Source organism: Carassius auratus, unplaced genomic scaffold (assembly GCF_003368295.1).
Source record: "Carassius auratus strain Wakin unplaced genomic scaffold, ASM336829v1 scaf_tig00215996, whole genome shotgun sequence".
Classification (NCBI taxonomy): domain Eukaryota; kingdom Metazoa; phylum Chordata; class Actinopteri; order Cypriniformes; family Cyprinidae; genus Carassius; species Carassius auratus.
In genome coordinates this window covers 1-15836 of record NW_020528352.1, presented here as the reverse complement: position 1 = coordinate 15836, position 15836 = coordinate 1, and the positions used below count along the sequence as shown (strand labels likewise).

General features: G+C 37.3%; 1 pseudogene; it reads right to left on the bottom strand.

Annotated features, from left to right (window-relative positions):
• Positions 1-607: 607 nt before the first annotated feature.
• Positions 608-15069, bottom strand: LOC113096603 (homeodomain-interacting protein kinase 3-like; annotated as a pseudogene).
• Positions 15070-15836: the final 767 nt, after the last annotated feature.

Genomic DNA, 15836 nt, shown 5'->3' with positions numbered 1-15836 from the left:
TTTTCAGCGATTTCTCATTATATATAGTTAAACAGTGCAGTTAAATGCTATAAATATAGAAGTAAACCATAAACTGAGTGGAACTGCAGCATGAATTGACCTGAAATAAATAGTGATAAGTGATATTTACTTGCTCCTTAAAGTGATTTTCAAATAAATATCCGGGTATTAAAACAAGTGTACTTATCAGAGAGGTTTTAGCAGAATAAATGTCCTTTGTGTGGTCATATGGTAAGTGTCTGTTACATAACAAACCGGAAGCATCAATATCAGACGTCATAAAGATAACATCCACATGATGGCGCAATTTCGTCAAATTAAGTCCAATTCGTTTTTTGTTTTTTTTTGGTATTTGTCAAGTACGGTTTTATAATACCATATCATTTGTCATTAATTTTTAAATAGAAAAAATAAATAAATAAAAAATGAATAAATAAATAAATAATTATATATATTTGACAACAAAATATATACATTGTGCAGAAAACAAACCCCTTGTATTTTGTGCGATAAGAATTAAAATGAAAATATCTAGAAACAAATATCCATCAAGTTTGAAACTGTTCTCAAATAAGAGTTGGGAAAAAAACGACAAACAAACAATGTGTGCCCGCAGCAATATATATTTTAATTCAAAGTGAATTTTGACAATACACCATCATTTCTTTAATTTGACACTCACCAACAGTCACCAGGAAAACCCGCTTTTTGTGACAAAGTACATAAGGCTTGGTCACATATAAATCACTGAGAACTAGAGAGAAATACGACCGCAAACTGTAAGAGACATTACATCCAAAAAAATTAAAGGAAAAATTAAAACAAAAAAGCTTTCCCAGTCCTCATATAGTGAATATTGCACAGTGCAGTGGCTACATGGCAAACTAATGTAGCATAGAAATCAAAAGCAAACAGAAATCAGAAAGCCACAAAAAAAGTACAAATATAAAAACAGTAACAGCTCAGATTTAGTAAATCAAGTCTGTTTGCTCTTAAGTCTAAATATTACCGATAACTTTCAGTGAGATTTAACTTTTACTAAAATATAATCTGCAGAAGGAGTTCAAAACAGATCTAAAGCAATCCAACCCAAATCGTACGGCAAGTGTAACACAGTAGCATATATGACAAATACAAGGACCCTGAATGAACTGTACAAGAAACTTCTAAAAGAAAAACACGAATCGTAGAACACAAACTAAAATAAAATCGGTTTGGTTTGGGAGTTTCAAAGACATTTCAGCTTTAGTTTGCAGATCCCTCAGTCCAGATTCTCTCTCATTATGGGTTTGGTAGACCTTGTTAGAATGAAAACATCTCTGAAATGTTTACTAGCAGTGAATTAATGCAATGAGTTCATATAATGTGCGCATAAATAGCGATTTAGTACTCGTCTCTAGTGCTACATGCTAAATAGAAGGAAATAACGTGAAAAACCACACCCCTTTTTGGACTGTATCTTCATGAAGTTGGCTCCGCTAAAGCAATAAACTGATAACAAAGGGCAATGTTCATTCTCCTTGACAAATGGTGGCTTACATTCACAGTGTATCATGTATATCTCCCCAAATACGAGAAAACCGTGTCTTGGGTGTTTAGCCAGCATAACAATAATCATAACAATCCCTGATATCATTTCATTATTGTTTTTGTCGTTGGTCATAAAAATAGAGATTAATCAAGCATGATTGGATTTCCTTTCCACAATTTTGAGAAACACACCTCTGTTTTTCTACCTTAAAGGTGTTTACTGCAATGCATGACTATCAAGTTACACTTGCTATTTGTTATCAGGATAGCAACATCCGACAGGACGTCTACTTTTAAGCAACTGGTCTGTAACAGCACTTCAGTTACGACTCTCAAACACTGCAGTTAGGCTTTCACTCCTCGGTCACACCGACCTAGGAGTCATGAAAGAGAGGAATAGGCTGGCAGGCAGTGTTTGCAAAAGGGATATAAAGGTCTGAAGCACATTTCAAAGGCACTAAACGCAGTGTCGCTCGCTTTAAAGAGCGGGACCGGTGTGAGAACCAACACACCCATATAATAATGAGAACGGATGCCCTAGGTATTTAGAGCAGTCCGCTTTAAAACAAGCAAAATGTTGCATTTTGTATAGGTTTTTTTCTTCTTCATTTCTAAACACATTACTATACCTGATACAATTTCATGTGTGTATTTCATGTACAATTACAATAATAACAGGGGAAATTAAATAAAAAACAAAATTCGAAGCACTTATAGTTACTGAGATGAAACGCCCAAATTAGACTTTTGCCCAAACCCGAAAATTTGGCTAGCTTATCGAAAGTATCAAGTGCTAATAGCATTACTGAAATTAATAGTCTGAAATGGGTCGTTGAATATAGAATTTATATTGATACTTCAAACAAAAAGTTAAATCTATCCTGCAAGCTATGCTTTAACAAAATGCAAATATACGTACTAAGATAGATATACATCAATATGCATCTAATACGTAAGATTAGCCCCAAGATAACAACAGATAAAACACTGATGCAAACGAAACGTAAAACAACAAACCCACACACAAAAAAACCCCAAAATCTCCATTACTTGCAATACAGTAGTTACAATGACACTTAAAAAAAAAAAAAAAAAAAAAAAGAAAGCAAAAGAGAGAGAGGCATTAAAATGCTTCTGATGCCAGTCAGTACGGTAAAACCCAAAAACAAACAAAAACGGAAAAGAAAAAAAAAATCATCTCACTTCTATTTCAAGGTAATTAGACGTATATAAAAATAAGAAGGCTAAGAACAAAGTTAATCATCTAATTTCACAGCTATTATGAAGTGGCGATCAGTATATAGCAGCTTATCTATGATACATTCAATAATAAATGAAAAAGTCATAACTTGCCCGAAAAAGCTAAACATCAACCTCAACATTTTTACATAGATTTTTCTGTTAAATACGGCCTCAGCTACACTACGTTCGAGGTCTATGCTAAAACAGTAGCTACTCTGCTTAAGAAATTAATTACTGTCTTTGGTGTAGCGAAAGCATAATGAAAGGATGCATCTATAATGGAAAAACTCAAATCTAATAATAAAAAATTAAATTCACACAGAAAAAAAGCTATTTTCTCCCTGACGGAATGTTTGAAATCAAAACAGCCAGCGTCAAAAAAAGCAATTAAATGGTCTTTTTCACATGCATCTATGAAGAAAATTGCACACGATCAACTCTCGTCTTATAAAGCACTGAATACGCCAGCAATGACAGACTTTACAGTTGGATACTCAATACTGAATAATTCTGCACAAAGCAAACATGAAACCATACAATATCATCAAAGAGCTATCTGCTGATAGAAATCCAACACCGATAACACTTCTAACTCTAAAAATAACATAGAATCGATGGAAAGGAAACGAAAACCCCCCCGAAAACTATGGATTGTATTGCAGTTTCATTAAACAGTGTAAATACTATTAGAGTAGAAACAGATTATCAAATATGAAAGTACTCAAACGTTTCTATACATCGTTCATCGGCCTCTGCTACGGCCAAGCACGTTATCCTCGAAGAATCAAACTAAGCGCAATACATCCACCTGTAAATACCACGCGTAAAGGACTGTTTCGTTTCCGAATAATGCGCAAATCATTTAAGGCGTTAAAGCATTTAGCCTGTTCTAAAGGGCAAATCATGAACCTAATCTTGGCGCGAATAGCGAGATTTTATTGACATGAGACCCATTAAGCTGTGTTTGGATCGACACCCAATCGGCTTTCCGAAACAAAAACTCCCGTTGCAACCCCAAGAGATGAAGTAGAAATGACACCGGTGTAGAGATTAAGTCAGTCAACGAACGCGCTAATGCACCAAGCACGAAAAACCAAATATCTACGTTATGAAACAGCCCTAATATAAAAATCACAAAGAACGATTGAAAGTTTTTCAAGTGCTGCAGTCCAGTACATGCGTGAATGCATGTGGGACTCGGGGTAACTTGCAACAACATGTATTTTAAGGCACTGTTTATCGAACCCCAATGGATTCAATGCAGCAAGTCATACAACACATACACAGAGGGCGAAAATAGTGATGGTTTGCAGGCATCCCCCCCCCCCCTTTAAAGTCCAACATTGGTTTTTGCCCATGCAGAGACATGCAGCGTGACAGAACCTTTTCAACACCGGTCTAAAGGGGAGTTAACACTTAGGAGCTACGGGAAAATATGGACAGGTAACACCAGGTTACCAGAAGGGGGACTCGCACACACACACACTGGAGACAGCGATGGCTTGAACGAGAGTCTAATACACACGTCAAAAGGCAAAATCGAAAAATAGCAAAGGGAAATCCCTCCGCAAAAGGTCTCGCAACTAGGGATTTATCAAATGTGCAAAAACACATTAAAAGTAAGTTTTTCCATTTTGTGTCAACTTGCTCACTTACGCATTAGTTTGTTTTATTTTCCATGATATCTATAAAGCTCGATTTGCATCATCATCACTGCTGTCAAACTTCATAAGAAAAGAAAGATGTGGTGGCTCAGTGCCGGCTTCGTGCGCGCAGCTGCTGCGGGCTCCAGCTCAGATGTATGGGTACTGACTGAGTTTGTTGGGGCTGAGGGGGAAGCCTGCGTAGACGGGTGACGCCACATAGGAGTGTGGGTGAAAGAGGGCTTTGAACTGGCCCTGCGGGAGCAGGGTGGGGAGGGCAGCAGCCTGTGGTTGATGCCTACGCTGATGCCCTGGTGGTGCACCAGACTGTAGGCGGGCTGCAAGACGGGCCGAGGGGCCGGCGGTGGGCACGGCGAAGGTAAAAGGTGGGCCATAGGCGCGGAAGGCGGATAGGAGAGGAGGGCGGGAGGTGGCGGGTGACCGGCCGAGTGTGTGGGGCTGCCGTGGGGAAGTGGGAAGGTGGGGCCGTGCACTGTGGGCGGGATGAAGGCCTGTGGCCGGCGTGGCTGCCGGTAGTTGCCGTTCCACTCCTTGTGGCATGACCCGTAATGCTGGACCTGAGCGGGAGGAAACAAAATGTCATTTTGGTTCCAACAATTTAAAGGATGCCACCCCCATGTCATCCAAGATGTTAATGTCTTTCTTCATAAAAAAAAAATAAAAATCACGTATTTTGATGAAAATATTCCAGGTTTTTTCTCCATATAGTGGACTTCAGGCTCTACACGATCCCAGCTGAGGAATAAGGGTCTTATGTAGTTTTTTTTTTTTTATAAATGTATATAAACTTTTAAACCAGAAATAATACGGTAGGACAAAAAACTCCATCTCATTTTCTCCTCCAACTTTAAAATTATACAAGATCTTTGTTTTACCTTTTTTGGTAAAGTGCAGTTGACTTCCTTTGTACATTCGCTTTGTAAACACTGGGTCTGTATTTCCACCAACGTCCCGCATGACCTTTTCAACATGACTATGTAAAGCGAGAGGTCGAGCTAGTGCAAGACGAGCATTTGTGGTTAAAAGGTATAGTATAGTATATATCATTATTTATATAATTTTATTTTTAGAAAATAACAATGATCTTTTCGCTACATAGGACATTTATTCCTCAACTGGGTTCATGCAGAGCCCTTTCAAGCTGCACTGAAACTGCAATTTGGACCTTCAACCCACTGATCCCCATTGAAGTCCACTATAATGGAGAAAAATCCTGGAATGTTTTCCTCTAAAACCTTAATTTCTTTTTAACTTTTCAAAAAATTATTTTTCTCTTATTTTAATAGACAAATAGCCTTTAGTTTACACCATAATCTATGAATTGATACTTTCTAGTTGGTTGCAGGTGTTATTAGTGAGAGGGATATTCTCATTCTAAAGCATTTGATTGGACATAAATCTATGTAATACAGGGTGTCATCAATATTTTCGGTACATCTTATCTCTTGTTTTCTTTTTTTAATACTTTTAGAACCAAACAGAGCATTTATCTACATTTACAATTTGGACAGAGAAAAGGCAAAATGACATACCTGGCCAAAGCCTGGCAGCTGTGGCTGGAATGAAGAGCTCAGTTTCTGCTGGCGGGGCAGCGTGGGTGTGGAAAGGTGGCTCAGTCGTCCTGGGCCGCAGCGACCTCTGGACTGGCAGGAGGATTCTAAGACTGAAGAAAGTAGAAAAGACCAAAAAGTGAGTAATCATTAAATAAAACGCCTAAGAAAGACGATTAAACTTAAATGCAAAACTTCAGCTTATAGAAATTAACATTTGCAGTTTGGCACAAGAACTGCAGCTTGTACGAACTGAATCGGCTGCCAGTATTCACTGACGTTCTGTTCAAAAGAAAATGAATTAAACACCAAAACCAACAAGTATGAACTGCGAGGTTGAACAACTTATAAAACAAAACTTAATGTATCTAAAACAAACTCTCCTCAAACTTTCCATAGACACCCCAAAACAAACATGTTGCCTGGGTAAAGTGCCATGAGAAGCATCTGAAAGAGTTTACCGCTCCAGCAATATTTCTTTCATAGCATGCGTCGAAAACAAAGCATTGGCTCCTCGTAGGAAACAGGACAGATATGCTTTGGTACGAAAGGGGGAGGCCGGGGAAATAATCTCCAAAAAAATAAAAATAAATAATAATAATAATAATAAGTAAATAAATTTAGAGCAGTCAACACGCAGAGTAAAAATTAAGGTGGGAATGAAAAGATCAGGTATGGGAGAGGAAGCTCAAACCGAAAGGGTCTCACTCAACACTGGGATGTCGCGCACAAGACACTGGGTCACAGTGCACGCTATACCCATAATCACCTGCGATAGCCTCTGTGAGAACTTCCTGTTTCTCTCCTATGACCTGTAAAGCAGACATTGGCTGTGACCACACTAAAAAAAATGGTTGTGCAGAAGGAACTTTGTATTAATGGCCTAATTTGAGACTGGGGGGAAATTCCATTTAGAGAAACCAGTCTGTATAGAACAAAAACAACAGTTTCACAAAACTAGATCTGAACGAGCATCAACTGTCAAAAGCTACAGGACGAAGTCAAGTTTATGTTTTCACTGTGCAGCTTTTTTTCTGGGTTTGACAAAAGTAGTTTAGCTCTTCAAACTGTTTTTTTTTTGTGGTCCAATGGCAAAGAAAGTCATTTGATCTGTTAAGCATAGCATCAGACCAGGATACACATTTTTTTTAAACATACTGCTGACCACTTTAATATGTTTTATAATCAAAAAGGGGAAGAAAGCACGAGTTTTTGCAAATGTACACTCCAAACTTAAAACTATTATTCAGGAAGGATACATTCAATTAGGGTTGCATGATAAATTGCACGTGATTAAAGCCGGTTCTCTATCACATGCTTTCAGATGGAGCGGCAATTAATAAATTTAATACACAGATTAGTAAATAGACTTACTACTTATCACAGAACTGGCTTCACTGATGAGATGTGCATGACAATCACATGCGATTTATTGTGCAGCTCCACATTAAAAATTTATATTTATATTTTATATTTATGCATTTAGCAGACGCTTTTATCCAAAGCGACTTACAGTGCATTGAGGCTAACAGTTTTCACCTTTAATTTCAACATTAAATAGATCAGGAATGACAGTAAAGACATTTAAAATGTTTCAAAGGATTCTATTAGGGCTGGACGATTAATCGAAAACTGAAATTCAGAACCCCCAACCAACATAATTTTCCAATGTTGGTTATTTCTGGATTTTTTTTAATCCTTTAAATACTTTCCTCATAAAAACATACCACTGTGTGTGTAGTCGGCGTTAAACAGACCTTTTAGAGATTTTAACCATTTTGCATCGTCATATCCTCATCAAAAACATACCTGGAGTTGTGTTTTATTATGTGTTAGTAATCCTTTGTCGAACTCACTGACCCATACGTACTCTAGCAAATTTCACAAGGAGATTTCAAATAATGTTTTCACCATGGCAGTCCTTAGGGCTCTTAAAGTAGTTTAACATCCCGAACAAAGCTTAATAAGGAATCTTTCAGAACATATTTTCACTAAGAATAAGAATAAAACAGAATAAAATTGCAGTACATTGCATTTTATTATTATTTTTTTCCTGTAAACACACAACTTATACCTGGGAATCAGTTTATCGCTTATGCTATGAAATTGTAAGGAAGTCGTGGCCTAATGGTTAGAGGGGTTGGACTCCCAATCGAAGGGTTGTGAGTTCTAGTCTCGTGCCGGACGGAATTGTGGGTGGGGGGAGTGCATGAACAGCTCTCTCTCCATCTTCAATACCACGACTTAAATGCCTTGAGCAAGGCATTGAACCCCCAACTGCTTCCCGGGCGCCGCAGCATAAATGGCTGCCCACTGCTCCGGGTGTGTGCGTGTTCACTGCTCTGTGTGTGTGCATTTCGGATGGGTTAAATGCAGAGCACAAATTCTGAGTATGGGTCACCATACTTGGCTGAATGTCACTTTCACTTGTAAACAATCCTTCGAATAAAGTGCCAATGGCATGAAACCTGAATGGAACTCACATTTTAAAGTAAAATCCATTAGAAAGAAAGTATTGAAAAAGTTTGAAAAAAAAAATTGGACACACAAAAACCTGCTGTGTTCAGTCATAATTAAGCTGCAAGACTGAATTATGAACTGGTAAACGACAAACTGATCACAGAACATGTTTGTAAAGCTTTAAATGTTAACTGTTAAAAAGCAATGTTATCAGCTTTTACGACTAAACATCTAAACATTTGCAAACAACATTGTACTGAAGAATCTGCACAAATAAATGTCAGTTCAGTAGTGCAAAGTTTACAGGTTACTCTTCTTTTTTTGAAGGCTCAAAGTTAAGTGCTCCCACAGTTTCATCTCGCTGAATGCTGCAGAGACGCTGTTCGGGAAGCACGTGACATAAAACGAGGTCAGCTATTGGCTATTCGCTACTTCTCCTGCTGTACTGGCTGAGTAAAACCTCCGGTGGCTCATTACTGCCACACTTTGGTCACCGCAGATTTTTAAAAATGCACGAAATGAGCCGCTTATGGCAAATAAAAGTTATTTAGCAACTAATCGATGACTAAATTAGTGGACAACTATTTTAATAATCGATTTTTAATTGATTAAATCGATTAGTTGTTTCAGCTCTACTAGATGCGCATTAAATATTGCATGCGATTAATCATGCAGCCCTAATACCAACAAGCTTGCATCAAACCCAGAATGTTATTTCAAGAAACATTGAAGCACCAATAACTGCTTAACCTCCGATAACCTACAACTGGACTTATTCTTCTATACCTGTGCCGACTGTGAGCTGCTCATTGTTGGGATGATTGTTATTGTTTAGCACTCTCATGGGCGGCACCACCACGGTCCTCACTGCAGGTTTATTCTGCACTGTGTTGGGGTGCCCACGCCTGGCCTGGGGTTTCTGGTTCTGGTTCTGATTGGTCAGGAAGCGTCTTTCAGGAAAGGGGCTGTTGTGGGGCCCTAAGGAAGAGTCTGAAGGGGGTGAGCCGTCTACTGTTTCACATCCACTTTCATGGCCGTCATCTTCTGATATACTGCAGTCACAGGAGAAAACAACCCACGTCAAAATAAATGTAAACTCAACCTCACCTCAGTTCTACAATTAAAAATAAAATTGAAATACTGCACACCTGCTGGGTCTTTTGCATGGCGAGGGGCTGGATTGTGCCGAGGCTGAGGAGCTGGTGCTCAGACTGCTATCAGGACTGCTGAGGGAACACACTCGCTCCATGTTCAGAGAGCCTGTGCAGGCCTCACACTCCGGACTGCCCTTGCACCTGTCAAAGAACACATGCAACTCACTTTAGCTATGAGAACCATATGTATGCAAGTTAAAAAGAATCTGAAATTTTAGACGACAACTGACAGATTTTTTTTTTTGTAGCAAATCGTTTATTTCCCTGAAATCTACTTGGTCAAAAAGTCATACATTTTACCCTTTCACTGACCCTCGGTATTAAAGAGGGTGCTACTACACCTTTAAGAGTACTTAAAGAATTCTTAATTTGGAAAAAAAAAAATTAATTAAATGGATTTCATAGGGCCTTAATTCGAACTTTCTATTTGTGTTAAAAAATGTATCACAGCTTATCTCGATTTCCACAAAAATATTAAGCAGCACAACTTTTCAAAGTTTTCAACATTGATAATAATAATAAAAAATATTCCTTGACCAGCAAAGCAGCATATCAGAATGATTTTTGAAGGTTCACTTGACACTGAAGACTGGAGTAATGATGCTGAAAATTCAGCCTTGCCACATACACTTAATAACATGCTATGAAAGAAAATAGTTATTTTGAATAGTAATAACATTTCACAATATTACTGTTTTTTTTACTGTATAACAGTAATTACAATAAAAAAAAAACTGTAAAACTTGTACAACTAATGTGAATGTTCAACTCACTTGTTAAGGGAGCACCTCTGTGCTTGTTCCTCTTCATCTGTGCCACTGCTTATGCTAATGACGCTGACTGCCGGGCTGGGCGACTCTCTGATAATAACAGACTCTCGCTGCTGATTGGCCACCACCGTCTTACAGCAACCCTCCTCCTGAACCTGCACCTGCTCCACTTCTGGTTTTACCTGGGAATGCACCTCTCTATCAGAAAATCTCGGCTGTGGCTCCGCACTCACCAACCTGTCTGCCATCTTTGGAGATGGACACACTGAGGGCTGTGTGTCCGTGTAGTACGAGACATTCATACTCCTAAAAAGCAGCACAAATTATAATGATGAGCTCAACTTTGCATTTTGGTGAAACAAATTAAAAAACCCAAATGAGCTGCCTAACAAGAGTAAACATAAGGTCCAAATGGAGGGGTTCTCGAGGCCGCTGCCAATGACTGTAGGCTAATTGCTCACCTGTTCTGAACTGCGGTTTTGGTTCCTCCTATGTTAGACTGGCAGGCTGCAGGCCAAGACCAACATGAGCGAATTCGCCCAATGTTTATTGAAGGCTGAATGGGCTGTACATCAGCCATTTGGTTTGGAACAATAGGCTGGGGCATCACTGAAGTGTAAGTTGACTCGCTGTGTGGCCGCAACTTTCCTTTAACAGACAAAAAAACCGACAAACACATTTTAGGTCACCGAGAATGCCGGTGGTGGTCAGCACATGGTTATTTGAAGGTGCGCCTTCCTTCTTGATCTTCTCACCCCCCAGTCTCCCCAGTCTCTGCGGTCCCAACAACTTGTATCGGGATGGCCAAGCTCGTAAGGCAGGGTGGGCGGGACCTGTGCCAAGCTGGCACCAGGATCTGTGGAGTTCGTGTTGGACCACGTGCTGCTGAAAGGTCAAAAAAGGACAATGCTGAACCTTTGTGATGTATCTGGCTTTGAGTTTAATATTGAAACTGGTATGTCAATGTGGATACACAACCCTTGGCTGTTTTCCATTATTTTCCCACAATCATCTTGTGAAATGAGGACTTACTTGTGCTATAACTCCTGGTCTCATGGGTAAAGACTGGAATAGCTTGGGCTTGGGTCACCAGAAGGAAGAGTGTTCTCCATTCTAACCGAATATCCTGCTGGCTGATTTCGGCGTTTGAAGGGATTCCTGTAGAGTCAAACAACCAAATCAGCTCCACACAATAATGTATTACATTGAAAAAAAAAATCTATAGGAATTCTCAATTCAAATTAGAGCTGCAACAATTCATTTAAATATATTCTATATTTGCAATATGGATATGCCACTTATAACAATAATTGAAGAATGCAAATGCACTTTATAAAACTGCTGTTGTCCATAAAAGAGAAATTTTAAGATCTCCCTACGGTTCCACTATTATAAAAGCTTGATGGTTGTACTGTAAAATAAAACTTATATTAGTATCATTTTCTTTAATACTGTGTTTTAAATTTTTTACAGTGAAATGTTAGCAATATTCTTCTTAGTAAAAATAACTGAAAAGTATTTTTTTAAATTTTAGCAATAATAATAACAATACTAATAATACTAATAATATAATCATATAAGCATTTATAAACCGGCTGTTGTCAAGAGATTCAAGATGTTTAGGTAAAAAGATTAATGTTTGAAAATGAATGTTTGAAAAAAACATTTGGAGAGAAACGAATAACTGTTTAATTTATAATGTTTGTAAACATTTTTGCTTTAGCATAAATGCATTTTTAGCCTTTCATTATTTTGGAAAGTAAATAGGGCTAATAAAATGCGATGTGAGCTGGACTTATTCTATTAAAACGCAATCTTATACAAAGTTTTTTTTTTTTTTTTTTTCTTTACAATGCAGCAAACATTTTTAAAATATCTTAAAAATACTTAGATGTCTTTAAAGTGTTGATTAATTTTTTAGTAGCCAAAATCTAGAATAGATGATGCTGTATTGGCTGTGACTAAGTGCAACGGGTTCTTGGCTAACATTAGATCTCTATTTTTTCCTTTTCTTTTTGAGTAAAGAAAACAATGTACTTTATTATTATTATTTTATTATTATTAGGCAAATTATAGGCCAAAAATATTGTTTAAAAAAAATAATGTTATTAACGGTTATTCTTCCACCCGAACCAGTTTTGGAACTGTAATAATATCAGAGGGACGCAGGAACAGAAATGTTAAAATATCGAGTGAACCAATTTTTTCTCAAGCCCTGCTAAAAAGTAATAATTCTTATCTTGTTTAATATTTTTATTTAGTAGTAACAGTGGTATAAATAATAATAACAATTATTTTTACAGCAAAAAAGATTTTCAGATTATTTTATAATCATATTGATTTACATAATCCCAACTGCTTTAGGCCAAATTGTGCAGCCCCTAAAACTAACTTTTTTAAAGTCACAATCACTAGATTTTTAGAAACATAATCATTGATTTATATAGTCTCAAATTCGTAGGCCAAATAGGGCCAGCCCCTAAATAGTACAACAAACTTTTTTTTCTTTTTCTTTTTATCACTTTAAATTGCTATTACAATATTTTTTGAAAAATTGCAGTGTAAATCATGCATCCCTAGTTCAAATTATAATGCATATCCCACTGTGATGTGCTTTCTACTACCTTGAAGAGCAGGAGGGCATAGGATGAGTGCCTGCTGAAAGGACTCGTTACACCCAAACTGGGCGCTTCCTGTCTGGATGGCGAATTCCTGGACTGCACCACAGGTGGAGCAGAAGGTGCCAGGGTCTAAAGCGGAAAGGTAAATAGATAAATAGAGGAACAACCTGTCTACACTTGAACCCCAAGTCTTTTCAGAGTGTGCACTTTTACCTGAGAGTGAACAGATGGCATTTTGCTGAAAGCCACGGTGATATTTGGAGCACTTGGAAGCGTCACAGGCTTCATAAGGGGTGCTTTGTTGCGGTTGAGAGTATCATACATGCTGGTTCTTGAGTGACACACGTCCATGATGTGGAAACAAGACTGGACACTGTTGGAGACACATTCCTTGAGAACGACCACACATAATAGAGAAACAGGCAGTGTAACTGGCATTAAAAAAGTCTGGACATACTGGTTGCAATGGGGGAAATCCATCAGATGCTGCATAGTGACAAAAGGGTGTGTAAGTGCATCTGAAGGGGCGATTCTCTGATCGGCATCAATCATAAGCATCATCTTTAGCAGGTCCACGAATTCTCTCCTGTCAGCTTTCTCCGCCAACTGGTCACAGCCCTCCATGTTGAGCATTAGATTCACCTGATAAATGAATACAAAAAAGAATCATCATTATTATTATATATTTTATAATATAATAGCTTATATGGTATATGTAAAACAATAGCATATTTGTTATTTTATATTATTTTCATTACACTATTGTATATAAATTATCATTAATATTATTATTCATAGAAATTACATGTATACAAAAAAATTTGTATTAACTAAAATAATATAATTGAATCATATAATTTTTATATTAGAATCATTATTATCTCTATACTCAAGTTGTTTGTTAATATTACAGTAACATTATTATTACACAACATAATATACATCGTATTATTTAATAAAATAATACAACAAAAAATATCTATTATGGTTTCATTATTAACTGTTTTTAACAAATACAATATAATAATACTGCATCCATTTAACTACAAATGAATTAAATATAGTAACACACATCAACTTAATTATTTTATCATATACCGTATTTCCGGAACTTTAGTCACACTTTATTATTCATTAGTCTTGGCTGGTCCTGCGACTTAATAGTCAGCGTGCGACAATAATTTTAATCAAACTTACATTGGACATTGAACCAAGAGAAACAGCCTCTCTCGCGGCTGTAACACGGTACATGGTTTTACTTTTGCGTGCTATGGTTCTAAAATAAATGCCGCACTTATACCGGTCCACGTGGGCGACCTTATATATGTTCTTTTTTTCCTTGTCATGACGTATTTTTGGACTGATGTGACTTATACTCAGGTGCACTTATAGTCCGAAAAATATGGTACATACAATATAGTACTTCCATTATAATTACAGTATCGCATAGAAATTATTATTGATAATGTAAAACAAGCATTTGCAAGCTAAAACGTACATGTCCAATGTCATCTAGACAGCTGAAAATGTACTTTCTGGCCTCCTTGGACTTCAGTCCCGTTTCTGTCTCATGTTCTTCAGTCGTCTGCAGAAACAGGAAGTGCGTTGGAAGTTATTACATAAGAACTTTACATCAAAACTTTATGCTGTATATTTATGGCCACAATGTCTGGTAAAGTGGATGATAGATGGACCCTTGCCTTCAGTCTCCAGGTGGCGTAAGGCGAGTTGGACTCCTTACAGAAGAATCGGGCCGTCTTCGTCCCCACGTTCAGAAGCTGCTTTCCAGGCAACCCTTGAGTTTGAGAGATGTAACGAATCTGCGGAGACATTTATAGCATTAGTGGATCTCAACACTGTCATTTCTGATAAGGAAAGCTGAATCCATCTCAATGTCTCTTGATTCGCACCATAAGCATAGTGCTTACTAAAGATAAAAATGGCTTGAATTTATTTGTAGGCATCAAATATTAATTGATGTCACCTGTGATTGTGCATCTTCAGGATAGAAAAACAGGTTTCAAGAAGCTACAAACAACACAGTGATATCAATCAACATGAATCAGCAAAAAAAAAAACACACAACAAAAGAGACAAAAATAAGCAAATAACTTCCATTGCTATTTCAAGATCTTAGTAGCATTTCATGATTGAAAGCTCAATGTTTCACTCTTAATACAGAACGCAGTATGAAGTCTGCTGCAACTCAAGCCTTTGTTAACATGCCAAGTCAAGATGTTGGCCCCTCTTTCTGCCACAACAGATGCCAATCCTCTCACACCGAAGAGGCAAGCCAACATTGAGGAATGCGTTCTTTACCATTTGGCTGCTGTTTTTTAATCCAGATCAATTTATAGTACACCTCATTACATGGACAACTTCCATAAAACAACTTAGGTTTAAGTGTCTCGCTCAAGGGCAAAGCTGACCTTAGTCAGGTAATGCAGTGTTTAATTAGAAGCGAATGACAGGGCCAGAAATGAACCATGGATCAGGGCAAATGCCACTGAAAGTAACTACTAAAATTATCCTGAAAGCGATGAAAAGGCTTCTATAAATGTAGGACGCAAATGAAAAAAAAATGGCCTCCATAGTGCATTTCAGTTGGATTCTTATCTGCCAGCTAACATTTAATTATATATTTCCTGTTATTCTACACTTATATAGTTGTTTATATCAGACTAGCATCTCTGAACTGTTCTGTGTGTAATTATCATGTAATTATAATACACACATACAGTATTATACTTTGAAAATATTTTTACATTTACATGTCTATTTATTATCATGTAATTATATATTATACATATATTTATTTTACATGTAAACACAATTTTTCTGAAAT